This window comes from Hyperoodon ampullatus (genome assembly GCF_949752795.1).
Source record: "Hyperoodon ampullatus genome assembly, chromosome: 3".
NCBI lineage: Eukaryota > Metazoa > Chordata > Mammalia > Artiodactyla > Ziphiidae > Hyperoodon > Hyperoodon ampullatus.
The window spans coordinates 78,191,081-78,217,912 of NC_136916.1; positions in this window are offsets into that span (position 1 = coordinate 78,191,081).

Consider the following 26,832-nt stretch of genomic DNA (forward strand, 5'->3'; position numbering starts at 1 on the left):
CTTAAGCAGTTAGATAGTAAGGTAAAGAGAAAAAGTGAATGTGCCAATTTACCAAGGAGAGTCCCAGGAAAGCCTTTTTGTCAACCTTTGGTGTTTTTTCATGGGAAGGGATGAACATAAGAATAATTCAAAAAATTTGTTTTTCCTTTGCAAATCTGAATTCTCTTTGTAAAGTGCTTGCCACTGGGTGTCCTGAAATCATATCATCAAACAAAAAGTGTTTATTTCCATACAGTTTTGGTCCATTGCCATGAACAGATATATATTCAATAAGGATGATTGCCTGGTTGTCCCTATACCTTTTCTTTCTGCAAATGATGGAAATGTTCTATATCCGTGCTATCCCTTATGTGGCCACTAGCCACCCGTGGCTCTCAAGTACTTAAAACGTGGCTAGTTCAAATGAGAAACACAATTTTTCATTTTAGTTAATTTACGTGAATTTAAATTAAAACAACAAAAGAAGAAGATGAGAAAAAGTAAAATCATCCAAATCAAACCACCTCTTTTGAATTTTAAGTAGACAACCAACTAGGCTGAACCAGGAGCTATTATAAATAAGTATTCAGCAGTGTAAAACCTTTTAATTCTCTTTTCTCTGTCTCTGTCTCTGTCTCTCTGTTTCTCTCTCTCTCTCACATACACTCACACACACACACACACACACACACACAGAGTTACCTACAGAGTTGATTTTATAATCTGTAAGTAGACCTACAAATCTAGGAGGTCCAAACAGAAGGAGAACCAGGAGACCAAATAGACCCAAGAGACCAAATAGAAGGGAAAAAGCGCAGGAATGCAAAGAATGTGTTTTTTTTTATTAGTTTCTGCTTTATAACAAAGTGAATCAGTCATACATATACATCTGTTCCCACATCCCCTCCCTCATGCATCTCCCTCCCTCCCACCCTCCCCATCCCACCCCTCCAGGCGGTCACAAAGCACCGAGCTGATCTCCCTGTGCTCTGCGGCTGCTTCCCACTATCTATCTACCTTACGTTTGGTAGTGTATATATGTCCATGCCTCTCTTTCCCTTTGTCACAGCTTACCCTTCCCCTTCCCCATATCCTCAAGTCCATTCTCAAGTAGGTCTGTGTCTTTATTCCCGTTTTACCCCTAGGTTCTTCATGACATTTTTTTTTTTTTTTAATTCCATATATATGTGTTAGCATACGGTATTTGTCTTTCTCTTTCTGACTTACTTCACTCTGTATGACAGACTCTAGGTCTATCCACCTCATTACAAATAGCTCAGTTTCTTTTCTTTTTATGGCTGAGTAATATTCCATTGTATATATGTGCCACATCTTCTTTATCCATTCATCCGATGATGGACACTTAGGTTGTTTCCAGCTCCGGGCTATTGTGAATAGAGCTGCAATGAACATTTTGGTACATGTCTCTTTTTGAATTATGGTTTTCTCAGGGTATATGCCTAGTAGTGGGATTGCTGGGTCATATGGTAGTTCTATTTTTAGTTTTTTAAGGAACCTCCATACTGTTCTCCATAGTGGCTGTACCAATTCACATTCCCACCAGCAGTGCAAGAGTGTTCCCTTTTCTCCACACCCTCTCCAGCATTTATTGTTTCTAGATTTCTTGATGATGGCCATTCTGACTGGTGTGAGGTGATATCTCATTGTAGTTTTGATTTGCATTTCTCTAATGATTAATGATGTTGAGCATTCTTTCATGTGTTTGTTGGCAGTCTGTATATCTTCTTTGGAGAAATGCCTATTTAAGTCTTCTGCCCATTTTTGGATTGGGTTGTTTGTTTTTTTGCTATTGAGCTGCATGAGCTGTTTATAAATTTTGGAGATTAATCCTTTGTCAGTTGCTTCATTTGCAAATATTTTCTCCCATTCTGAGGGTTGTCTTTTGGTCTTGTTTATGGTTTCCTTTGCTGTGCAAAAGCTTTGAAGTTTCATTAGGTCCCATTTGTTTATCTTTGTTTTTAGTTCCATTTCTCTAGGAGGTGGGTCCAAAAGGATCTTGCTGTGATTTATGTCATAGAGTGTTCTACCTATGTTTTCCTCTAAGAGTTTGATAGTTTCTGGCCTTACATTTATGTCTTTAATCCATTTTGAGCTTATTTTTGTGTATGGTGTTAGGGAATGATCTAATCTCATACTTTTACATGTCCCTGTCCAGTTTTCCCAGCACCACTTATTGAAGAGGCTGTCCTTTCTCCACTGTACATTCCTGCCTCCTTTATCAAAGATAAGTTGGCCATATGTGCGTGGGTTTATCTCTGGGCTTTCTATCCTGATCCACTGATCTATCTTTCTGTTTTTATGCCAGTACCACACTGTCTTAATTACTGTAGCTTTGTAGTATAGTCTGAAGTCAGGCAGCCTGATTCCTCCAGCTCCGTTTTTCGTTCTCAAGATTGCTTTGGCTATTCGGGGTCTTTTGTTTTTCCAAACAAATTTTGAAATTTTTTGTTCTACTTCTGTGAAAAATGCCAGTGGTAGTTTGATAGGGATTGCATTGAATCTGTAGATTGCTTTGGGTAGTAGAGTCATTTTCACAATATTGATTCTTCCAATCCAGGAGCATGGTATACCTCTCCATCTATTTATATCATCTTTAATTTCTTTCATCAGTGTCTTATAATTTTCTGCATACAGGTCTTTTGTCTCCTTAGGTAGGTTTATTCCTAGATATTTTATTCTTTTTGTTGCAATGGTAAATGGGAGTGTTTTCTTGATTTCATTTTCAGATTTTTCATCATTAGTGTACAGGAATGCCAGAGATTTCTGTGCATTAATTTTGTATCCTGCTACTTTACCAAATTCATTGATTAGCTCTAGTAGTTTTTCGGTAGCATCTTTAGGATTCTCTATGTATAGTATCATGTCATCTGCAAACAGTGACAGCTTTACTTCTTCTTTTCCAATTTGGATTCCTTTTATTTCCTTTTCTTCTCTGATTGCTGTGGCTAAAACTTCCAAAACTATGTTGAATAAGAGTGGTGAGAGTGGGCAGCCTTGTCTTGTTCCTGATCTTAGTGGAAATGGTTTCAGTTTTTCACCATTGAGGACAATGTTGGCTGTGGGTTTGTCATATATGGCCTTTATTATGTTGAGGAAAGTTCCCTCTATGCCTACTTTCTGCAGGGTTTTTATCATAAATGGGTGTTGAATTTTGTCGAAAGCTTTCTCTGCATCTATTGAGATGATCATATGGTTTTTCTCCTTCAACTTGTTAATATGGTGTATCACATTGATTGATTTGCGTATATTGAAGAATCCTTGCATTCCTGGAATAAACCCCACTTGATCATGGTGTATGATCCTTTTAATGTGCTGTTGGATTCTGTTTGCTAGTATTTTGTTGAGGATTTTTGCATCAATGTTCATCAGCGATATTGGCCTGTAGTTTTCTTTCTTTGTGACATCCTTGCCTGGTTTTGGTATCAAGGTGATGGTGGCCTCGTAAAATGAGTTTGGGAGTGTTCCTTCCTCTGAAATTGTTTGGAAGAGTTTGAGAAGGATGGGTGTTAGCTCTTCTCTAAATGTTTGATAGAATTCGCCTGTGAAGCCATCTGGTCCTGGGCTTTTGTTTGATGGAAGATTTTTAATCACAGTTTCAATTTCAGTGCTTGTGATTGGTCTATTCATATTTTCTATTTCTTCCTGAGTCAGTCTTGGTAGGTTGTGCATTTCTAAGAATTTGTCCATTTCTTCCAGGTTGTCCATTTTATTGGAATAGAGTTGCTTATTGTAATCTCTCATGATCTTTTGTATTTCTGCAGTGTCAGTTGTTACTTCTCCTTTTTCATTTCTAATTCTGCTGATTTGAGTCTTCTCCCTTCTTTTCTTGATGAGTCTGGCTAATGGTTTGTCAATTTTGTTTATCTTCTCAAAGAACCAGCTTTTAGTTTGGTCGATCTTTGCTATCGTTTCGTTCATTTCTTTTTCATTTATTTCTGATCTGATCTTTATGATTTCTTTCCTTCTGCTAACTTTGGGGGCTTTTTGTTCTTCTTTCTCTAATTGCTTTAGGTGCAGGGTCAGGTTGTTTACTCGAAATGTTTCCTGTTTCTTAAGGTGGGATTGTATTGCTATAAACTTCCCCCTTAGAACTGCTTTTGCTGCGTCCCATAGGTTTTGGGTCGTCGTGTCTCCATTGTCATTTGTTTCTAAGTATTTCTTAATTTCCTCTTTGATTTCTTCAGTGATCACTTCATTATTGAGTAGTGTATTGTTTAGCCTCAATGTGTTTGTATTTTTTACAGATCTTTTCCTGTAATTGATGTCTAGTCTCATAGCATTGTGGTCGGAAAAGATACTTGATACAATTTCAATTTTCTTAAATTTACCAAGGCTTGATTTGTGACCCAAGATATGATCTATCCTGGAGAATGTTCCATGAGCACTTGAGAAAAATGTGTATTCTGTTGTTTTTGGGTGGAATGTCCTATAAATATCAATTAAGTCCATCTTGTTTAATGTATCATTTAAAGCTTGTGTTTCCTTATTTATTTTCATTTTGGATGATCTGTCCATTGGTGAAAGTGGGGTGTTAAAGTCCCCTACTATGATTGTGTTACTGTCGATTTCCCCTTTTATGGCTGTTAGTATTTGCCTTATGTATTGAGGTGCTCCTATGTTGGGTGCATAAATATTTACAATTGTTATATCTTCTTCTTGGATCGATCCCTTTATCGTTATGTAGTGTCCTTCTTTGTCTCTTCTAATAGTCTTTATTTTAAAGTCTATTTTGTCTGATATAAGAATTGCTACTCCAGCTTTCTTTTGATTTCCATTTGCATGGAATATCTTTTTCCATCCCCTTACTTTCAATCTGTATGTGTCTCTAGGTCTGAAGTGGGTCTCTTGTAGACAGCATATATATGGGTCTTGTTTTTGTATCCATTCAGCCACTCTGTGTCTTTTGGTGGGAGCATTTAGTCCATTTACATTTAAGGTAATTATCGATATGTATGTTCCTATTCCCATTTCCTTAATGGCTTTGGGTTCGTTATTGTAGGTATAGTCCTTCTGTTGGGTTTCTTGCCTAGAGAAGTTCCTTTAGCATTTGTTGTAAAGCTGGTTTGGTGGTGCTGAACTCTCTCAGCTTTTGCTTGTCTGTAAAGGTTTTAATTTCTCCATCAAATCTGAATGAGATCCTTGCTGGGTAGAGTAATCTTGGTTGCAGGTTTCTCTCCTTCATCACTTTAATTATGTCCTGCCACTCCCTTCTGGCTTGTAGAGTTTCTGCTGAGAGATCAGCTGTTAACCTGATGGGGATTCCCTTGTGTGTTATTTGTTGTTTTTCCCTTGCTGCTTTTAATATGATTTCTTTGTGTTTAATTTTTGACAGTTTGATTAATATGTGTCTTGGCGTATTTCTTCTTGGATTTATTCTTTATGGGACTCTCTGTGCCTCCTGGACTTGATTAACTATTTCCTTTCCCATATTAGGGAAGTTTTCAACTATAATCTCTTCAAATATTTTCTCAGTCCCTTTCTTTTTCTCTTCTTCTTCTGGAACCCCTAGAATTCGAATGTTGGTGCGTTTAATGTTGTCCCAGAGGTCTCTGAGACTGTCCTCTGTTCTTTTCATTCTTTTTTCTTTATTTTTCTCTGCATCAGTTATTTCCACTATTTTATCTTCCACCTCACTTATCCGTTCTTCTGCCTCAGTTATTCTGCTATTGATCCCATCTAGAGTATTTTTCAGTTCATTTATTGTGTTTTTAATCGATGCTTGATTCATCTTTAGTTCTTCTAGGTCCTTGTTAACTGTTTCTTGCATATTGTCTATTCTATTTCCAAGATTTTGGATCTGGGAAATAGAATCTTGGATCAGCTTTACTATCATTATTCTGAATTCTTTTTCAGGTAGACTGCCTATTACCTCTTCATTTGTTAGGTCTGGTAGGTTTTTATCTTGCTCCTTCACCTGCTGTGTGTTTTTCTGCTTTCTCATTTTGCTTATGTTACTGTGTTTGGGGTCTCCTTTTTGCAGGCTGCAGATTCGTAGTTCCCGTTGTTTTTGGTGTCTGTCCCCCGTGGCTAAGGTTGTTTCAGTAGGTTGTGTAGGCTTCCTGGTGGGGGGGACTAATGCCTGTGTTCTGGTGGTTGAAGCTCGATCTTGTCTTTCTGGTGGACAGGTCCACGTCTGGTGGTGTGTTTTGGGGTGCCTGTGGCCTTATTATGTTTTTAGGCAGCCTCTCTGCTAATGGGTGGGGTTGTGTTCCTGCCTTGCTAGTTGCTTGGCATAGGGTGACCAGCACTGTAGCTTGCTGGTCGTTGACTGAAGCTGGGTGCTGGTGTTGAGATGGAGATCCCTGGGAGATTTTCACTGCTTGATATTATGTGGAGCTGGGAGGTCTCTTGTGGACCCGTGTCCTGAAGTTGGCTCTCCCACTTCAGAGGCACAGCACTAACTCCTGGCTGCAGCACCAAGAGCCTTTCATCCACCCGGCTCAGAATAACAGTGAGAAAAAGTAGAAAGAAATAATTAGTAGAAGAAAGAAAGAGAGATTGAAAGAAAGGAAGAAGGGAAGTAAGGAAGGAAGGAAGGAAGAAAGAAAGAAAGGAGGGAGGGAGGAAGGATGGAAAGAAAGGAAAGAAAGGAGGGAGGGAGGGAGGAATGAAAGCAAAAGGAAGAGTGAATGGAAGAAGAGAGGGAGGGAGGGAGGAAGGAAAGAAAGAAAGAAAGACAGGAGGGAGGGAGGGAGGGAGGAAGGAAAGAAAAAGAAAGTGGAAAGAAGAAGGGTGGGAGGGAGGGAGGGATGGAGGAAAGAAAAAGAAAGAAGGAAAGGAGGAGTGGAGGGAGGGAGGGAGGAAGGGAAGGGAGGAAAAAAAGAAAGAGCAAGTAAAGTAAAATAGAATAAAGTATGAAATATAGTAGCGTTATTAAAATTAAAAAGTAATTATTGAAAAAAAACACGGACCGAAAGAACCCTGGGACATATGGTGGAAGCAAAGCTATACAGAGAGAGTCTTACACAGAAGATTACACATACACATTCACAAAAAGAGAGCAGGGGGAAAAATCAAAAATCTTGCTCTCCAAGTCCACCTCCTCGATTTGGGATAATTCGTTGTAAAAAGAGGAAAAGGGCGAAAAGTCTGAAATCTTGCTAAGTCCACCTCCTTAATTTGAGATAATTCGTTGTAAAAAGAGGAAAAGAAAAGGGGGGAAAGTCTTAAATCTTGTCCTCAAGGTCCACCTCCTCAATTTGGGATGATTCGCTGTCCATTCATGCACTCCACAGACGCAGGGCACATCAAATGGACCGTGGAGCTTTAATCCGCTGCCTCGGAGGCTGCACAGAGAGATTTCCCTGTCTCTGCTCTCACAGCTCCCGGGTCTCAGCCTTGGACCTGGCCCCGCCTCTGCGCGTAGGTCGCCGGAGGGCGTCCGTTCTTCGCTCAGACAGGACGGGTTTAAAGGAGCCGCTGATTCGGGGGCTCTGGCTCACTCAGGCAGAGGGGAGGGAGGGGAATGCCCTCTCCTCGCGCACCAGGCAACAAAAGGGAAAAAAGTCTCTTGCCTCTCCGGTAGCTCCAGACCCTTTCCCCGGGCTCCCTCCGGGCTAGCACTAACCCCTTCAGGGTCTCTTCCTGCCGCCAGCCCCAGACCTCTCCCTGCGCTCCGACTGAAAGCCGATACCCGAGCCTCAGCTCCCAGCCCCGCCCGCCCTGGCGGCCGAGCAGACAAGTCTCTCGGGCTGGTGTGTGCCTGAGGGCACCGATCCTCTGTGCCAAAATCTCTCTGCTTTGCCCTCCACACCCCTGTTGCTGTGCTCTCCTCCGCTACTCCGAAGCTTTCCCCCTCCGCCACCTGCAGTCTCCGCCCTCGAAGGGGCTTGTAGTGTGTAGAAACCTTCCCTCCTTCACGGCTCCCTCCCACTGGTGCAGGTCCCGTCCATATCCTATTGTCTCTGTTTATTCTTTTTTTCTTTTGACCTACCCAGGTATGTGGGGAGTTTCTTGCCTTTTGGGGGGTCTGAGGTCTTCTGTCAGCGTTCAGTAGGTGTTCTGTTGGAGTTGTTCCACGTGTAGATGAATTTCTGATGTATCTTTTGGTCCAGGTGTCGTGATGGGTTCACACTCTCACAGCCAAAATCCCTGGATCCCGTATATCTTCTTTGGAGAAATGCCTATTTACGTCTTCTGCCCATTTTTCGATTGGGTTGTTTGTTTTTTTGCTATTGAGCTGCATGAGCTGTTTATAAATTTTGGAGATTAATCCTTTGTCAGTTGCTTCATTTGCAAATATTTTCTCCCATTCTGAGAGTTGTCTTTTGATCTTGTTTATGGTTTCCTTTGCTGTGCAAAAGCTTTGAAGTTTCATTAGGTCCCATTTGTTTATCTTTGTTTTTATTTCCATTTCTCTAGGAGGTGGGTCCAAAAGGATCTTGCTGTGATTTATGTCATAGAGTGTTCTGCCTATGTTTTCCTCTAAGAGTTTGATAGTTTCTGGCCCTACATTTAGGTCTTTAATCCATTTTGAGCTTATTTTTGTGTATGGTGTTAGGGAATGATCTAATCTCATACTTTTACATGTCCCTGTCCAGTTTTCCCAGCACCACTTATTGAAGAGGCTGTCTTTCTCCACTGTACATTCCTGCCTCCTTTATCAAAGATAAGTTGACCATGTGTGCGTGGGTTTATCTCTGGGCTTTCTATCCTGTTCCATTGATCTATCTTTCTGTTTTTGTGCCAGTACCACACTGTCTTGATTACTATAGCTTTGTAGTATAGTCTGAAGTCAGGGAGCCTGATTCCTCCAACTCCGTTTTTCGTTCTCAAGATTGCTTTGGCTATTCGGGGTCTTTTGTGTTTCCAAACAAATTTTGAAATATTTTGTTCTAGTTCTGTGAAAAATGCCAGTGGTAGTTTGATAGGGATTGCATTGAATCTGTAGATTGCTTTGGGTAGTAGAGTCATTTTCACAATATTGATTCTTCCAATCCAGGAGCATGGTATATCTCTCCATCTATTTGTATCCTCTTTAATTTCTTTCATCAGTGTCTTATAATTTTCTGCATACAGGTCTTTTGTCTCCTTAGGTAGGTTTATTCCTAGATATTTTATTCTTTTTGTTGCAATGGTAAATGGGAGTGTTTTCTTGATTTTTCATCATTTTCAGATTTTTCATCATTAGTGTACAGGAATGCCAGAGATTTCTGTGCATTAATTTTGTATCCTGATACTTTACCAAATCCATTGATTAGCTCTAGTAGTTTTCTGGTAGCATCCTTAGGATTCTCTATGTATAGTATCATGTCATCTGCAAACAGTGACAGCTTTACTTCTTCTTTTCCAATTTGGATTCCTTTTATTTCCTTTTCTTCTCTGATTGCTGTGGCTAAAACTTCCAAAACTATGTTGAATAAGAGTGGTGAGAGTGGGCAGCCTTGTCTTGTTCCTGATCTTAGTGGAAATGGTTTCAGTTTTTCACCATTGAGGACAATGTTGGCTGTGGGTTTGTCATATATGGCCTTTATTATGTTGAGGAAAGTTCCCTCTATGCCTACTTTCTGCAGGGTTTTTATCATAAATGGGTGTTGAATTTTGTCGAAAGCTTTCTCTGCATCTATTGAGATGATCATATGGTTTTTCTCCTTCAACTTGTTAATATGGTGTATCACATTGATTGATTTGTGTATATTGAAGAATCCTTGCATTCCTGGAATAAACCCCACTTGATCATGGTGTATGATCCTTTTAATGTGCTGTTGGATTCTGTTTGCTAGTATTTTGTTCAGGATTTTTGCATCAATGTTCATCAGCGATATTGGCCTGTAGTTTTCTTTCTTTGTGACATCCTTGCCTGGTTTTGGTATCAAGGTGATGGTGGCCTCGTAGAATGAGTTTGGGAGTGTTCCTTCCTCTGAAATTGTTTGGAAGAGTTTGAGAAGGATGGGTGTTAGCTCTTCTCTAAATGTTTGATAGAATTCGCCTGTGAAGCCATCTGGTCCTGGGCTTTTGTTTGATGGAAGATTTTTAATCACAGTTTCAATTTCAGTGCTTGTGATTGGTCTATTCATATTTTCTATTTCTTCCTGATTCAGTCTTGGCAGGTTGTGCATTTCTAAGAATTTGTCCATTTCTTCCAGGTTGTCCATTTTATTGGCTTAGAGTTGCTTGTAGTAATCTCTCATGATCTTTTGTATTTCTGCAGTGTCAGTTGTTACTTCTCCTTTTTCATTTCTAATTCTATTGATTTGAGTCTTCTCCCTTCTTTTCTTGATGAGTCTGGCTAATGGTTTGTCAATTTTGTTTATCTTCTCAAAGAACCAGCTTTTAGTTTTATTGATCTTTGCTATCGTTTCCTTCATTTCTTTTTCGTTTATTTCTGATCTGATCTTTATGATTTCTTTCCTTCTGCTAACTTTGGGGTTTTTTTGTTCTTCTTTCTCTAATTGCTTTAGGTGCAGGGTCAGGTTGTTTACTCGAGATGTTTCCTGTTTCTTAAGGTGGGATTGTATTGCTATAAACTTCCCCCTTAGAACTGCTTTTGCTGCATCCCATAGGTTTTGGGTCGTCGTGTCTCCATTGTCATTTGTTTCTAGGTATTTTTAAATTTCCTCTTTGATTTCTTCAGTGATCACTTCGTTATTGAGTAGTGTATTGTTTAGCCTCCATGTGTTTGTATTGTTTACAGATCTTTTCCTGTTATTGATGTCTAGTCTCATAGCATTGTGGTCGGAAAAGATACTTGATACAATTTCAATTTTCTTAAATTTACCAAGGCTTGATTTGTGACCCAAGATATGATCTATCCTGGAGAATGTTCCGTGAGCAGTTGAGAAAAATGTGTCTTCTGTTGTTTTTGGATGGAATGTCCTATAAATATCAATTAAGTCCATCTTGTTTAATGTATCATTTAAAGCTTTTGTTTCCTTTTTTATTTTCATTTTGGATGATCTGACCATTGGTGAAAGTGGGGTGTTAAAGTCCCCTACTATGATTGTGTTACTGTCGATTTCCCCTTTTATGGCTGTTCGTATTTGCCTTATGTATTGAGGTGCTCCTATGTTGGGTGCATAAATATTTACAATTGTTATATCTTCTTCTTGGATCGATCCCTTTATCGTTATGTAGTGTCCTTCTTTGTCTCTTCTAATAGTCTTTATTTTAAAGTCTATTTTGTCTGATATAAGAATTGCTACTCCAGCTTTCTTTTGATTTCCATTTGCATGGAATATCTTTTTCCATCCCCTTACTTTCAATCTGTATGTGTCTCTAGGTCTGAAGTGGGTCTCTTGTAGACAGCATATATATGGGTCTTGTTTTTGTATCCATTCAGCCACTCTGTGTCTTTTGGTGGGAGCATTTAGTCCATTTACATTTAAGGTAATTATCGATATGTATGTTCCTATTCCCATTTCCTTAATGGCTTTGGGTTCGTTATTGTAGGTATAGTCCTTCTGTTGGGTTTCTTGCCTAGAGAAGTTCCTTTAGCATTTGTTGTAAAGCTGGTTTGGTGGTGCTGAACTGTCTCGGCTTTTGCTTGTCTGTAAAGGTTTTAATTTCTCCATCAAATCTGAATGAAATCCTTGCTGGGTAGAGTAATCTTGGTTGCAGGTTTTTCTCCTTCATCACTTTATTTATGTCCTGCCACTCCCTTCTGGCTTGTAGAGTTTCTGCTGAGAGATCAGCTGTTAACCTGATGGGGATTCCCTTGTGTGTTATTTGTTGTTTTTCCCTTGCTGCTTTTAATATGATTTCTTTGTGTTTAATTTTTGACAGTTTGATTAATATGTGTCTTGGCATATTTCTCCTTGGATTTATTCTGTATGGGACTCTCTGTGCCTCCTGGACTTGATTAACTATTTCCTTTCCCATATTAGGGAAGTTTTCAACTATAATCTCTTCAAATATTTTCTCAGTCCCTTTCTTTTTCTCTTCTTCTTCTGGAACCCCTAGAATTCGAATGTTGGTGCGTTTAATGTTGTCCCAGAGGTCTCTGAGACTGTCCTCTGTTCTTTTCATTCTTTTTTCTTTGTTTTGCTCTGCATCAGTTATTTCCACTATTTTATCTTCCACCTCACTTATCCGTTCTTCTGCCTCAGTTATTCTGCTATTGATCCCATCTAGAGTATTTTTCAGTTCATTTATTGTGTTTTTAATCGATGCTTGATTCATCTTTAGTTCTTCTAGGTCCTTGTTAACTGTTTCTTGCATTTTGTCTATTCTATTTCCAAGATTTTGGATCTGGGAAATAGAATCTTGGATCATCTTTACTATCATTATTCTGAATTCTTTTTCAGGTAGACTGCCTATTACCTCTTCATTTGTTAGGTCTGGGAGGTTTTTATTTTGCTCCTTCACCTGCTGTGTGTTTTTCTGTCTTCTCATTTTGCTTATGTTACTGTGTTTGGGGTGTTCTTTTTGCAGGCTGCAGATTCGTAGTTCCCGGTTTTTTTGGGTGTCTGTCCCCAGTGGCTAAGGTTGTTTCAGTAGGTTGTGCAGGCTTCCTGGTGGGGGGACTAATGCCTGTGTTCTGGTGGTTGAGGCTCGATCTTGTCTTTCTGGTGGACAGGTCCACGTCTGGTGGTGTGTTTTGGGGTGCCTGTGGCCTTATTATGTTTTTAGGCAGCCTCTCTGCTAATGGGTGGGGTTGTGTTCCTGCCTTGCTAGTTGCTTGGCATAGGGTGACCAGCACTGTAGCTTGCTGGTCGTTGACTGAAGCTGGGTGCTGGTGTTGAGATGGAGATCTCTGGGAGATTTTTGCTGCTTGATATTATGTGGAGCTGGGAGGTCTCTTATGGACCCGTGTCCTGAAGTTGGCTCTCCCACTTCAGAGGCACAGCACTGACTCCTAGCTGCAGCACCAAGAGCCTTTCATCTACCCGGCTCAGAATAAAAGGGAGAAAAGGTAGAAAGAAAGAATTAGTAGAAGAAAGAAAGAGAGAGAGAAAGAAAGGAAGAAGGAAAGAAAAGAAGGAAGGAAGAAAGGAGGGAGGGAGGGAGGAAGGATGGAAAGAAAGAAAGAAAGAAAGGAGGGAGGGAGGGAGGAATGAAAGAAAAAGGAAGAGTGAATGGAAGAAGGGAGGGAGGGAGGAAGGAAAGAAAGAAAGAAAGAAAGACAGGAGGGAGGCAGGGAGGAAGGAAAGAAAAAGAAAGAGTGAAAGAAAGAAGGGTCGGAGGGAGGGAGGAAGGAAAGAAAGACAGACAGGAGGGAGGGAGGGAGGGAGGGAGGAAGGAAAGAAAAAGAAAGAGTGAAAGGAAGAAGGGAGGGAGGGAGGGCGGAAGGAAAGAAAGAGAGAAAGAAGGAAAGGAGGGGCGGAGGGAGGGAGGGAGGAAGGGAAGGTAGGAAAAAAAGAAAGAGCAGGTAAAGTAAAATAGAATAAAGTATGAAATATAGTAGCATTATTAAAATTAAAAAGTAATTATTGAAATAAAAACGGACAGCTAGAACCCTGGGACATATGGTGGAAGCAAAGCTATACAGAGAGAATCTTACACAGAAGAATACACATACACATTCACAAAAAGAGAGCAGGGGGAAAAATCAAAAATCTTGCTCTCCAAGTCCACCTCCTCAATTTGGGATAATTCATTGTAAAAAGAGGAAAAGGGAGAGAAGTCTGAAATCTTGCTCTCTAAGTCCACCTCCTTAATTTGGGATAATTCGTTGTAAAAAGAGGAAAAGGGGGGAAAGTCTTAAATCTTGTCCTCAAAGTCCACCTCCTCAATTTGGGATGATTCGCTGTCCATTCATGCACTCCACAGACGCAGGGCACATCAAGTGGACCGTGGAGCTTTAATCCGCTGCCTCCGAGGCTGCACAGAGAAATTTCCCTGTCTCTTCTCTGCTCTCACAGCTCCCGGGTCTCAGCCTTGGACCTGGCCCCGCCTCTGCGCGTAGGTCGCCAGAGGGCGTCCGTTCTTCGCTCAGACAGGACGGGTTTAAAGGAGCCGCTGATTCGGGGGCTCTGGCTCACTCAGGCCGAGGGGAGGGAGGGGCGCGCAGTGTAGGGCGGGCCTGCGGCGGCAGAGGCCGGCATGACGTTGCACCAGACCGAGGCGCTTCGTGCGCTTTCCCGGGAAAGCCGTCCCCGGGTCCCGGGACCCCGGCAGTGGCGGGGTGCACAGGCCCCCCGGAAGGCGGGGCGGACAGTGACCCACGCTCGCACACAGGCCCCGCGGCGGCGGCAGCAGCAGCCCCAGCGTCCCACGCCCGTCTCCGGGGTCCGCGCCTTTAGCCGCGGCTCGCGCCCGTCTCCGGCGCTTCCCCAAGCAGCCCTCTTAATGCCCTCTCCTCGCGCACCAGGAAACAAAAGGGAAGAAAAAGTCTCTTGCCTCTTCGGCAGCTCCAGACCCTTTCCCCGGACTCCCTCCGGGCTAGCCGTGGTGCACTAACCCCTTCAGGCTCTCTTCCTGCCGCCAGCCCCAGTCCTCTCCCTGCGCTCCGACTGAAAGCCGATACCCGAGCCTCAGCTCCCAGCCCCGCCCGCCCCGGCGGCCGAGCAGACAAGCCTCTCGGGCTGGTGTGTGCCTGAGGGCACCGATCCTCTGTGCCGGAATCTCTCCGCTTTGCCTTCCACACCCCTGTTGCTGTGCTCTCCTCCGCTACTCCGAAGCTTTCCCCCTCCGCCACCTGCAGTCTCCACCCGCGAAGGGGCGTGTAGTGTGTGGAAACCTTTCCTCCTTCACGGCTTCCTCCCACTGGTGCAGGTCCCGTCCCTATCCTTTTGTCTCTGTTTATTCTTTTTTCTTTTGGCCCTACCCAGGTATGTGGGGAGTTTCTTGCCTTTTGGGGGGTCTGAGGTCTTCTGTCAGCGTTTAGTAGGTGTTCTGTAGGAGTTGTTCCACTTGTAGATGAATTTCTGATGTATCTGTGGGGAGGAAGGTGATCTCCGCGTCTTACTCTTCCGCCATCTTCCTCCGGGGTCCAAAGAATGTTTTAAAGAGTGAACCTGACTAGTTTTACAGCAATGTTGTTTTTCGCTGAATTTGGAATTTCAGGTGAGAACATTTCTCTCTTGTCTCCAGTAAAAATGACGCTATTTGTTCTTTTTCAGGGACCCCCCACAAGGGTCCTGTCCCGGAAAATGAATAATGATGTTTTATTTTTCATAGTACCTGTTCCCAAGAAGTTCATAATGCTTGAGAAAACTGATCTCATAAATCTTTAAAATGCCCTTGAGAGGTAGAAGACAACATTCTCACCCCCATTATACAGGTGAGGAAACTGAGGTGTACTGAGTGAACTTATAATGATAGAGCTTGAAAAAAACTGATCTTATCTTTCCTAAATAAATCCGCCAAGTGCACACATGCCTTCTTTGTTAATGTGTCATATGTGCCAATATCAACAGGCATAATGTACTCATTTCAAGAGTTCCAGAAAATGTCTCCACTTTTCTTAAGTGCATTATACTAACCCAAACTAAAGTATCTCCATAGTGGAGATGCAGATTGCACTAAATAATTGCATATCAATGTGTATGTAGGCATGCTGCTGCTGTCTGTATAATGGGTATTGTTTTGGATTATGAAATTTACCTGAAAACAGTTTTAATGCATTTTAAAAGATAATAACCTACTCAAATCTGTTGGTCTTAGGAGTGAGCTGAATTTTCTCTTGCCAGATCTCTCTTTGGATACCCTGACACAACAAGTTGCAGATGTTAGCATATTCAGGGCCATACAGTGATGGAACTGAGACCTCAGTGACTGATCAGTGGTTTCTAGCCTTACATCTGTCACCCTGACCTTCAACTCCAACTGTTGCTGCATTTAAATGCATGCTGGAAACAGATGCAAGCCTCGCTGAAAAGTGGGAGCTCTTAGCAGGAATACCATGAGCATGTCCCCCAACATTATCCCCCTCTTTCTTTGGTACAGCACTTAGTAGAGAACTTAACACTTGGACTTGGACTTCTGATGGTTGGGCTTAAAGCATAGCGATTGGCTTGAACATGAATATCAATGATTAACTTATGACACTCCATAGGTCAACACTTCAGCATTTTAAAGCAATGTAATTAATAAACTCTTCTTACTGCTGGAGGGAAGAAGAATTAAGCTCCTGGTGACCACTACCTTGTCAGGAGAAAGGTAGCTTAGGATGCCTTAGTGTAGTGACACCACAGATCATTAGGAAGAATTTGAAGGATACTGGATAAACAGAGGTGAATTGGTATAGATTTCTCAAATGCTTGAGCATTTAAAGATTCATCTTTTCTCCCACATCCACTACAAAAACATTGAGAAGATACCTACACAATCAGCCAGCAAAATATTATTTATTCCTTCATATATCTTTTACTCTTTTTACCAGATGAATACTATCTAGTCGTATCCATTTTACTTTGACATACATATTTTACACTGACATACACTGCCCTATACAAAGAAGGAAATTTACCTTCCCCCTTCCCTCTCAGTTTGGGTGTCCCTCACCTCAGGGTGAACACTTCTGACTTAGGAACTCACCACTTCATAAGGAAACCCACTCCACTTCAACTGCTGGAAAATTCTATGTTGTTTGGAGCCCAAATCTCCTTCTCTGTCATTTCTACTCACTTGTCCCAGTTTACTTCTTGATCAATCAAGTCTCTTCTCTCTTTCAAGTATTTAAAAGAAGCAATGATGCTTCCCCCACAACCCATCTCTTTTCAAATGTTTCAATGGCCATTCTTTTATTACTTTTCTTTGAGTCAATTCTATGATATGTTAAGCATTAATATAAGGGAAAAAATGGGCAGCCCTTTTTAATTAAATATAGAGTTAACTCAACAACTTAGACTCACACACTATTCTTCAGGAAGATCACAGAGGAATAACATGGCTGTTGGAAAAGGACGTCTAAACTCTTTATAGCTAAGGAAGATGAAAGGAATATTTCCAGCAGGGTTGGGGCTAGAGATGGCTCAGGCTTAAAAGGACATGGGATAACCGAGACTGAATTTAAACAACACTGGAGAATAAAACAAATGCGGGAAAAAAAGATAATTATGTCCTACAACAATGACCCTGGCTATGAAGCAAAATTAGCATAGTCCTTTCTAATTTAAATGTGTTGAAAGTGGTTGAGCATGACAGCAGAAAATTACAAGGTTTACGATACAGGCTTTGGTTAAAGTGATGGCAATCGGATTATTGTACCTTTTTTCTGTTGATAGCAATGATTATAAAGTTACATATAAATATTAACTGTTTAATGCTAGTTGAGGTTTTACTTTGCTGGCAAGTACAGAGCCATTCCATACTTCAAGTGGGTTTTGTATATTTTGTTTTCACTTAGTTTAATTTTGGTTAGTTTTAATTCATCACTTATAGGTTCAGCTGCTTTTTGGTGCCCAGCACTTGTTTCTTTCCTGCCTTCCACTCTTTCTAGTTCCCTTCTTTTCTTCCTTCCTTCCTTCCCTCTTTCCTTCTTTCCTTGTTTTCATCTTTGGATCCAAGATGAAAATGAGGAAGTCTTAGAAATGGAGATTCTTACAAAGACTTTTTTCAATTTTGCTCACTTTCTCATAGAAAGGATCTTATACCAATGTCTCAATTTCCAACTTAACTATACCTTTATTTCCAAACAAAAGTCCACTGAGCTGCATAACCATCTTTAGTTCACTCTGCAGCACAGTTTTCTTAACTGTTGTGTCTATCACATTGACCCATTTAATTACTTGCCACTTTCTCATGCTTCTTCACATTACTTTTATATAGGAGAATTCATCAGGTCAATACTTTGTGCATTACCCACTCCCCCATCTAATCAAATAGAATATACTTTTATTTAATTAACTTTACTTCCTGATTTGAGGAAGAATGACCATTTTATGTGCAGGTAAAGTCAACAAATAGGCTCACGTTAAAAAAAAAAAGAACACTAATCAACAGTTAATGGTTAGGTGTCGGTCTAAACAACTTAATTAATAAAATATTTAACCCAGGGTTTCTTAACCTCGGCACTATTAACATTTTGGTCCAGATAATTTTCAGTCATGGGTTTCTGTCCTAGGCACTGCAGTAGCATGCCTGGCCCTTACCCAGTGGATACCAGGACAAACACCCCCTGTCCCCAGTTGTGGCAACAACAATGTCTCCAGGCATTGTCAGATATCCGGGGAAGATAGAATCACCTCCAGTGGAAAATCACTTATTTAACCCAATCAAAAAATCTTCAATTGTGAGGAAAAGAAATAACATATTAGTCTTAATGGGATTAGTTAGTTTGCCACATAATGCCAATTACTGGCAATAGAAATTTATAATGATCTAAACCAAGTAGAAAAATTGTGTTAGGCTACTAGCACCAGAGGTAGGAAATAGCAGTAATTTAAATAAGAGAGAAGTTTGTTTTTCTATTTTGCTAAAGAAGTCTGGAAGGTGGCCCTTCAGTTGCTGGTTTGCGGTACCACGTTACTGACAGAAGCCTGGGCTCCATACCTGTCTTTTTGCTTGATCATCCCTAAAGACTGACTTTCATCATACAGCTTCCAGGTTGGTGGGTTATCAAGCCAGCCTGGCTGCTCTAGTTCTAAACTGGAAGCAAGAGCAGGAACTGGTAGGGTAAAAAGGAGCAAAGAAACTTTCCAAGAAGCCCCACATCTACCTGGAGGCTGGAAGGAAGGCTAAAACAGGTATTTTTCAGATGAATTACTATCATTACTTTGATAATAAGAAAGAAGAAAGGAGATTGTATTTTGTGTTCACAGCTAGCAATGTTTCCCACTTATTTATTCTTTTATATTCAGACAAATACTTCTTAAACATTGACTATGTGCCAGAAACTCTGCTAGGCATTGGAAATAAAATAGAGTGAACTTTGCTGTCTGGGAGCATACAATTTATAGGGATAGGCAAGTATTCTATGATAAATTAAGCAATTGTTGAAAAAATTTCAACTGTTACAAATGCTACAAAAACGCAGAAGATGCTCTGAGCCTCTTAAAGGCAAAATGGGTTTTTCTGTTTCTTCAGATCATACAAGTGGTTTGGCATGTAGTATGTGCTCAATAAAGCTTTGGGGCCAGATGTAGAGCCTGATCTGGATCAAACACATGTAAATTCATGTGAATTTATAAAATCAAAATAATAGTGTAGCTATACAAGTCAAAATCAATCAATGTCCATTATACTTTAGTTTCACAGATTGTTACTTTAAAACCAGGTTGCAAAATATACCATCTTAAGTAAAGTCCCACAGAACTTCTATCCCCCTATTAAGTGAATTCACCTCCATTGATATTTGCACCAGAAGGTCAACTATTCAAACATTTTATTTATTAAGTTATTTCTGCAGTAAATTAACATGATTTTTTCCCCAAAATCTACAACTTGGGTGGCTCCAAAAACAAACTAATCTCAACTGTTCCTCCAGAATCTTGGTTTTATAACTCTTTTTTTTTTTGCATGTATATCTTGCTTCATATGTAAATAAGCTCTCTATGGTGGGTGTACAATTTAAAGTTGTTTTAGAGGAATCTAGAAATCAATGCATTTAGGGAGTAAACAAATTCATTTCAACCATATTAACCTTAAATATTACTCTGATTTGTGCAGCACTGAAGCTTACCCACATTCATACACAAACTCATCCAGAGACACATAAATAAGAGACTGTCAAAAATATCTCCATTATTATCCAGTATCATCCAGTCAGTTCAGAAAACAATAACAATTGAAATATGTCTGCACTAGAAGACACCTTCCTTTTATTGCCTTAAAAGATATTTCTCTGTGGCTTTTATTTTGCTACAAGAGAGCAATGGGCGATCTCAGACATTTTCTGTTTCTTTTGTGAAACTAAACTAACCAGCTCTTTTACAGGGATTGTATAAGTAAACCTCCACTCTCAGATTTTGTTTTTCTACCACTACTCAAACACCACTAAAAGAAAAATCTTAAAGACTGTTACGTTTCCTAACATCATGGTCGTTTTGTGATTTAATCTGTAGATGTTAAACTGGTAACAAAGCTCATCTCCTCCCAATAAATAAGAACAGCCAAATGTATTTTAGCTCCAAATCACAACATAACTTAAAGACCCAATACATCTGCTTACTATTTAGAGTTAGAAATAAATTTGTCTTATGGACATTAAAATTTATTCACATTTGACCAGTCTGAACAATCAACAACCTGAAGATATTTAGAAAATTACATGTGCAGTTCATCAAAAATACATAATTAGTAGTTAGGCAAGTGTAGCAATTGGAAGCACAATTTTTAATAATGAAATGAGAAATAACTGGTTGAAGTTTGATATGAAAGTTATGTATATCCTTGAGTGGCTAAAGCATTGATATAAATATTCCCATCCACTGAATCTAATATGTTTCTGCCTGTACTATTTAGATAATCGAGGCAAAATCTGGTGGAATGTTTTATTGTTATGTTATTTGCATTATCTGAATGGTCTCCTGGCAGAATGTAATCTATACTATTAGTGCCAATAGTGGAATAAGCTGGAAAAAGGTTATCAGCCAACATTGAACAGGTAATGTTTGTACTTCTATTAACTTTCTGCATTTCCTAGGGTTTGCCGCTGAAGACCATGGAGGTCAAAATTCAGGTCCAAATCCAGAGTGGAAGGGGAGAGAAAGCCAATTCATGGGAGCAGGGTAAGAGTGGGCCATATTAGTTAGAATGGTCATTTTTGAATAAAATCATTATTTGGACTTTGAGTGAGTTTGCCTAAAAAGGGGTTTAGGAGTTATGGGTTGATCTTTTAAAAGCATTGTCATATTTCCTTCTTTGAGTTCTTGAGATTGCTCACCAACCCTCCATTTTTCTTTCAAGGACACTTTTAAGCCATTTCATCCCAATGCAATTTGAACATTTAAGTATTTTGAAAATACTGAAAAATTTAAACATTTGATATGATTTGAGTTTATTTTTCAAGATGTTAACCTAGGTTTTGTTTAATACACTTTACATTTTAGTAAGGTTTAGCTTTACAGAATTATGATGAAGATAGTATAGAGAGTTCTCATTACCTCACATTCAGTTTTTCCTATTTTTTACACCTTACATTTGTATGGTACATTTGTCACAATTAATGAACCAATATTAATCCATTTTTATTAACTAAAGTCTACTCTTTATTCTTATTTCCCCATTTTTTTCCTTAATGTCCTTGTTCTGCTGTAGGACCCCATCCAGGACACCACATGACATTCAGTTGTCATGTCTCTACTTGTTTCTTCTGGCTGGGACAGCTTTCCAGATTTTCCTTGCTTTTGATGACCTTGAAAGTTTTGGAGACTACAAGTCAGGTATTCTGTAGAATTTTCCTCAGTTAGGATTTGTTTCATGCTTTTTTTTTCCTCATAACTAAATTGGGGTTATGTGGTTTTTCTAGGAAGGACACAGAGGTTGCGTGCCATTCTCATAACATCATATCTAGGGTACATACTATCAACATGACTTATCACTGTTGATATTGACCTCGATCACACGGCTGACATAGTGTTTGTCAAGCCTCTCTACTGTAAAGTTACTCATTTTCTACCCTTTCCATACTGTGCTTACAGAAGGAAGTCACTATGTATAGCCCACACCTACGGATGAGGAATTAAGTTCCCCCACTTGAGGGCAAAGTAGCTACATAAATTTTGTGAAATTCTTCTGCATGGGAGATTTGTCTAATTCTCTCCCATCTGTTTCTTTATTCAATAACTTATTTATATCAGTTAGTATAGGCTCATGGATATTCATTTTATACTTTGAGTTATACTTTAGTATTACTTTATCTATCTTGTTGTTCAAATTGTTCCAGTTTTGGCCACTGGGTGCTCTTTCCACTGACTCTTGTGTCCCTTTGACACAATGTGTTTTTTTTTTTTTTTTTTTTTGAATACTTCCTTTCTAGCACTTGAGGCTCACTGGGGAATCAACCATTTCTCCAAGGAGCCCTGGTTCCTTTTATTAAAAAATGGTATTAAAAACCAAGATCTGGGGCTTCCCTGGTGGCGCAGTGGTTGAGAGTCCGCCTGCCGATGCAGGGGACGAAGGTTCGTGCCCCGGTCCGGGAAGATCCCACATGCCGCGGAGTGGCTGGGCCCGTGAGCCGTGGCCGCTGAGCCTGCGCATCCGGAGCCTGTGCTCTGCGACGGAAGAGGCCACAGCAGTGAGAGGCCCGCATGCCGCAAAAAAAAAAAAAAAAAAAAAAACCAAGATCTGGGAGCTAGGTCCTAGTGTTTTTAAAATGTTGCCTTGTATATTACTATAGAATAAATGCTTAATGCAGCTTAACTAGAGCAGATTTCTAGATTTTAACTAGAAATTAATCATTATTAATGATTGCCTTCTGCATCTTATCCTAATATTTGTTTAAGCAACTATGTTGTGTAATATTGTAGTAAATTTTCTAGATAAGAGACTCCGTTTTGCCTATCATTTTTGTCTTCTTGTTAAAAATATCTTTACTTTCATAAAAACAATGGGAGGAGTTGGGACAGGGGTGAATTAAAACCCCACAGTATGGAAGCAGCATAATGAAAACAGGTTCATGTTTGCAGCAAGGCAAGGGTTTCCTCACAATATATTTATTCATCTTTTATAACAAATTCTTCAGAAGATGAGTGTTCCAGCATCTCACATGGATGGTATTCTAAAATTAGAACATAATTACATTTTAAGAGGCATATAGAAGTAGTACTACCTATTTCTCCTAAGAATACACACATATTCATACATGAATATATTGAATAATACATTCAGCAAATATCCATGGGCCTCCTGTGGATAATTTACAGATTGTGTGTGTGTGTGCGTGTGCACGCATATGCACATATACACATACACACGCAGTTTGGAGAATCACAAGTCCGTGATCTTTGTTTTTCTTACTGTTCATTTTGTCACTGATTTTACGCATGTGCTCATTTACGTTGCTTAGGGGGAGAAAAAGCTGTACATAAAAACAGATTATCTTTTAGAGCACCCCAGGGTTAGTTTCATTTTCCCCTCTTCTTTTTATGAAGAAAAAGATAGGAAATGTAAACCGGCGCTCTTAAAGAAGAAAATGCATGAAATGAAACAAGTAAGCTTTCAAAAAATACGCAAAACACAACAGGCAGACCTCCAGCTTAGTGGGAGGGCTGGGGGTAAAATATGTGCTGTGTACTCGTGCCCAGTATATCTTCAGCACTTAAAAAAAGATAAAAGTGGTCTTGAAAGTGAATGAAGTTGACTCTCAAAAAGTGGGTTTTAGATGTTGAATATTTAATTCACTGATAAAAGGGACCTGATTTCCTGCACACGGCTGCCATAAATAAAAAAAAGCACATCTTAAAAGAGAAGCAATGAGCAGAAATTGACCTTTCTGTGAGCAAGCAGATGAGAGAAGGTATTTGGCTAATCCCAGCTCTCTCTGATTGGTCAGACAGCACCGTGTTGAAAATGTCTCCATCTGGGCTAATCTGCTCTCAGTTGGATGAGCTGAGGCCTTCAGAGTTAACCTGACATTTAACAATAATTACCCTTTCGAATGACCCCGGCCCAATCGCCTGCTCTCTTAGAAATCTCTTTTTTTGTGTGTGCTCCCAAACCCCTTGACTTTTGTGTTAGAGATATGGAAAAAAAAAAAAAAAAAGATGAGACGATAGAGCTTGTGCGTGTAAACATACAGAAGTGTGTGGTCATGTGTATTTATATACCTATACATTATATAAAAAGACATATAATACCATAGACGGTAACTATACAATACCAACTGGTAATGGGGCCTCATTTAATGGCTCCATTTTACTGCTCTGAATTCTATAATTTATCAATGCCTTGTGGTATTAAAAAGAAAGTATAGGAATAACATCAATTAAAGTGGGACAGAATTTGTTTACTGGCTATTTTACGAAAGTCAAAGTTCCAATCTGGCCTTGCTCAAGCACTTGTGTGTCCCTTATCAGACACCAGGAGAAATGGTGCATGAAAAGAGGTTCAGATAGAAAAACCAAGTTCAGGGGTCATGAAGGCTAACTGTGGATGAAATGTGGCCATTTCTTTTTACCTGAGGCTGGCTTCATCTTTTCTTAGAAAGGTTATTGTGATAAAACAAAAACACATCTTGGAAAGAAAATCCATTCTGGGATTTTATTTGCTTAAAAAAAGAAAAAAGCCTTTCCCAGTTTAGACTTGCATTTTCCCAGAGCTTTCTTAACGAAGGCCATTGTAAGACAAGCAGTTTCTAACACTAACATTTAGTAAGGAGCTTCCCTCAGGCTGAAGGTTTGAATTGGATAGCCATCCAAAAGTTCAAGTACTTCTCCTAACCTTGCCCAAAGTATCAGACCTGGTTGGCTTGGCAAAAGTGGTCTGGAACTCCTATAAGCACAATTTCTTTAGACCTGTATGTTGTTTGCTTTTTTGAGCCCACTTTAAATGCCAAAAGAATAATTGTTTACCAATATTTCTTCCCACCTCTTCTATAACTAACACAGAAGAAATCAAATGTGGAAATACACATAGGCATAATATATGTACATAAGAAGCTGTATCAGTGTATTTCATTCTGAGCTGGTCCTTCAGGTGTATACAAGACAGTTGGGGAGAGCAGGCACACAGCTTGGTCTAATGCACACGTGCCAGTTCCATATATACCCTCCAAGTTTCTCAAGCCCACATCTTTATAATTTGGAGGATTATTTCCTTGAAATAATCCTCAGACCCTCTTATCACCCTGCCTACTTACTTTCCAGGGTTTGAATTCACTTGCCAGATTTTTTTCATTCATAGCTCAAATCTTAACTATGGTCACGACCAGCCAACCTCAAGGGGCTGTTGCCATGGCCTTAGCTTCATTAGAAACACCGCTGCACCGCTGACTGGATAAACAGAGGATATGTCAGGATTCTGAAGGCTACAGAATATGCCACCCCAAAATATGTCCTTTGATATATTGATTAGTTTAAGTTGTAGGCACCTGAAAAAAGCCAATGCAAAGAGAGGCTTTCTCTTAACTCCCTTCTCTACCTATGGACAGATTCTCCAAAAGGAATTCAATTGTCATAAATCCCATCCCTGATGTTTCACCAACCAGGGAGAATTGACTCCTTACAGGGGAAGAGACTGGAAATCCATGTCACACCCAGACACACTTTGTCACAAACTATCATACCTCCCATCTATTCTTCTAAGGGCCCATCCATCTTTCCTAAAAGTCATTTACTCTCCCCTAAGAGACCCCCCTCCTCTTTCCCGACAAGATAGTGTTTAATTCTGAATTCAAAGCCACTTCTTTGTGTCATTTTTCCTGGGTATCTCCCATGTGTACATGAAGTATACATGCTACTAAACTTCTGCTTGATTTTCTCTTGTTAATGTGTCTTTTATAACAGGGGTCTCAGCTGAGAACTCAAAAGGGTAAAGGGAAAATTATTTTTTTCTCCCCTACAATTCCATTCTTAGCAATAATCTGACTCTGTAGCATTAAAATCAAGAAGATTGAAAGACTTTTTCTGTATGTCTCTTCCCTCGTCTCTCTTCAAAATAGATAGACAGATAGATAGATAGATAGGTAAAATAATGATAAGCACTACTTACTTTTGTCCCAAGTCTGGCCTCCCCAAACATTGCAAACCCTCAGTAAAGTGGACTTTATCTTTTTTCAACTATTAACCAATCATTAATCTTGCAACAGGAATGCTTTTGCGTAAAATTGTACCTAAGAGTGTTTCTTTGGCATGCTCAGAACCTTCATTGTCTCAGAGTTTGACCTGAAAACAAATCCTGTTAGTTGCATATGAGATGCTGGCAGACTTCACTGGCTATACCGTAACAACTGGATGATTTCCAAAATGAAAAAGATATTTGATAAGTTTGCTTCATCATACAAGTCCTCAAATTCCCCACCTCCTTAATAATAATAAAACATACATATGGTTATTATCTTTACAATAAAGTCTTCTTTTGAGAACATTTAAAATATTTTGTCATTTATAAAAATTAATTATATTAATAAATTCATTAATTAAAATTAATTAATTAAAATAACTTAATTGAAGTTTATTAAAACTTTAAAAATTAATTAAAACTAATTTCTCTCTGCTCATTGGAGAAAGTTTGGAAAAATTGAAAGGTTGAAAGAAGGACAAAATTCATTTAGTTGCTACATTCCTTTTTCTTTTACTAAAAATGGCAATGAGTAGTAATAGATAAATCATATCAACTTTCACTAGAAATTGACAGAAAAGCCAGACCAGATTTTCTTCATAGATCATCTCATTTAATTCCCTAAACAATCCTATTCAGTGGGTATTATTGGTTTTGATTTTTAGATTTAAATATAAAAACACATTTAGAGAAGTTATGGAATTTGTTTAAGGCAGAGTTTCTCAACCTCAGCCCTATTGACATTTTGAGCTAAATAATTCTTTGTTGAAGGGGCTGTCCTGTGCATGTGGATGTGTAGCAGCATCTCAAGCCCACTAAATGCCAGTAGCACTCCCTCCCCAGTTGCGACAATCAAAATGTCTCTAGGCATTGCCAGAGGTCCTTGTGCAGCAAAATCATCTCCAGTTAAGAACAACTGACTCAAGATCCTACTCCTAGTCAGTGATAAAAGCCTAGGAATAAAAGCCAATTCTATCTCTCTTCATAGTTGTGATCTTATTCCAAATGTAGTTTACATTTTGTTTTTCTTACTTAACATGTGTTGTACTTGGATTAACCATTTCTCTTTCATTCAGCATTCTTTTTTGGGGTAATGCTAATAATGTCTTAATGATTATCTTTACATGTAATCTTGTTTTCTTCTATGTTTATGATTTTCCTTATGCTGTATTTCTCAAGCTGAAATCTCTGAGTCATAATGCATGAATTTTGTAAGACTTCTGACATAAATTGCCATATTAGTTGAGCCAATTTATAATCCAAACAGCGTTGGATCAAAGCATCTTGTCTCGC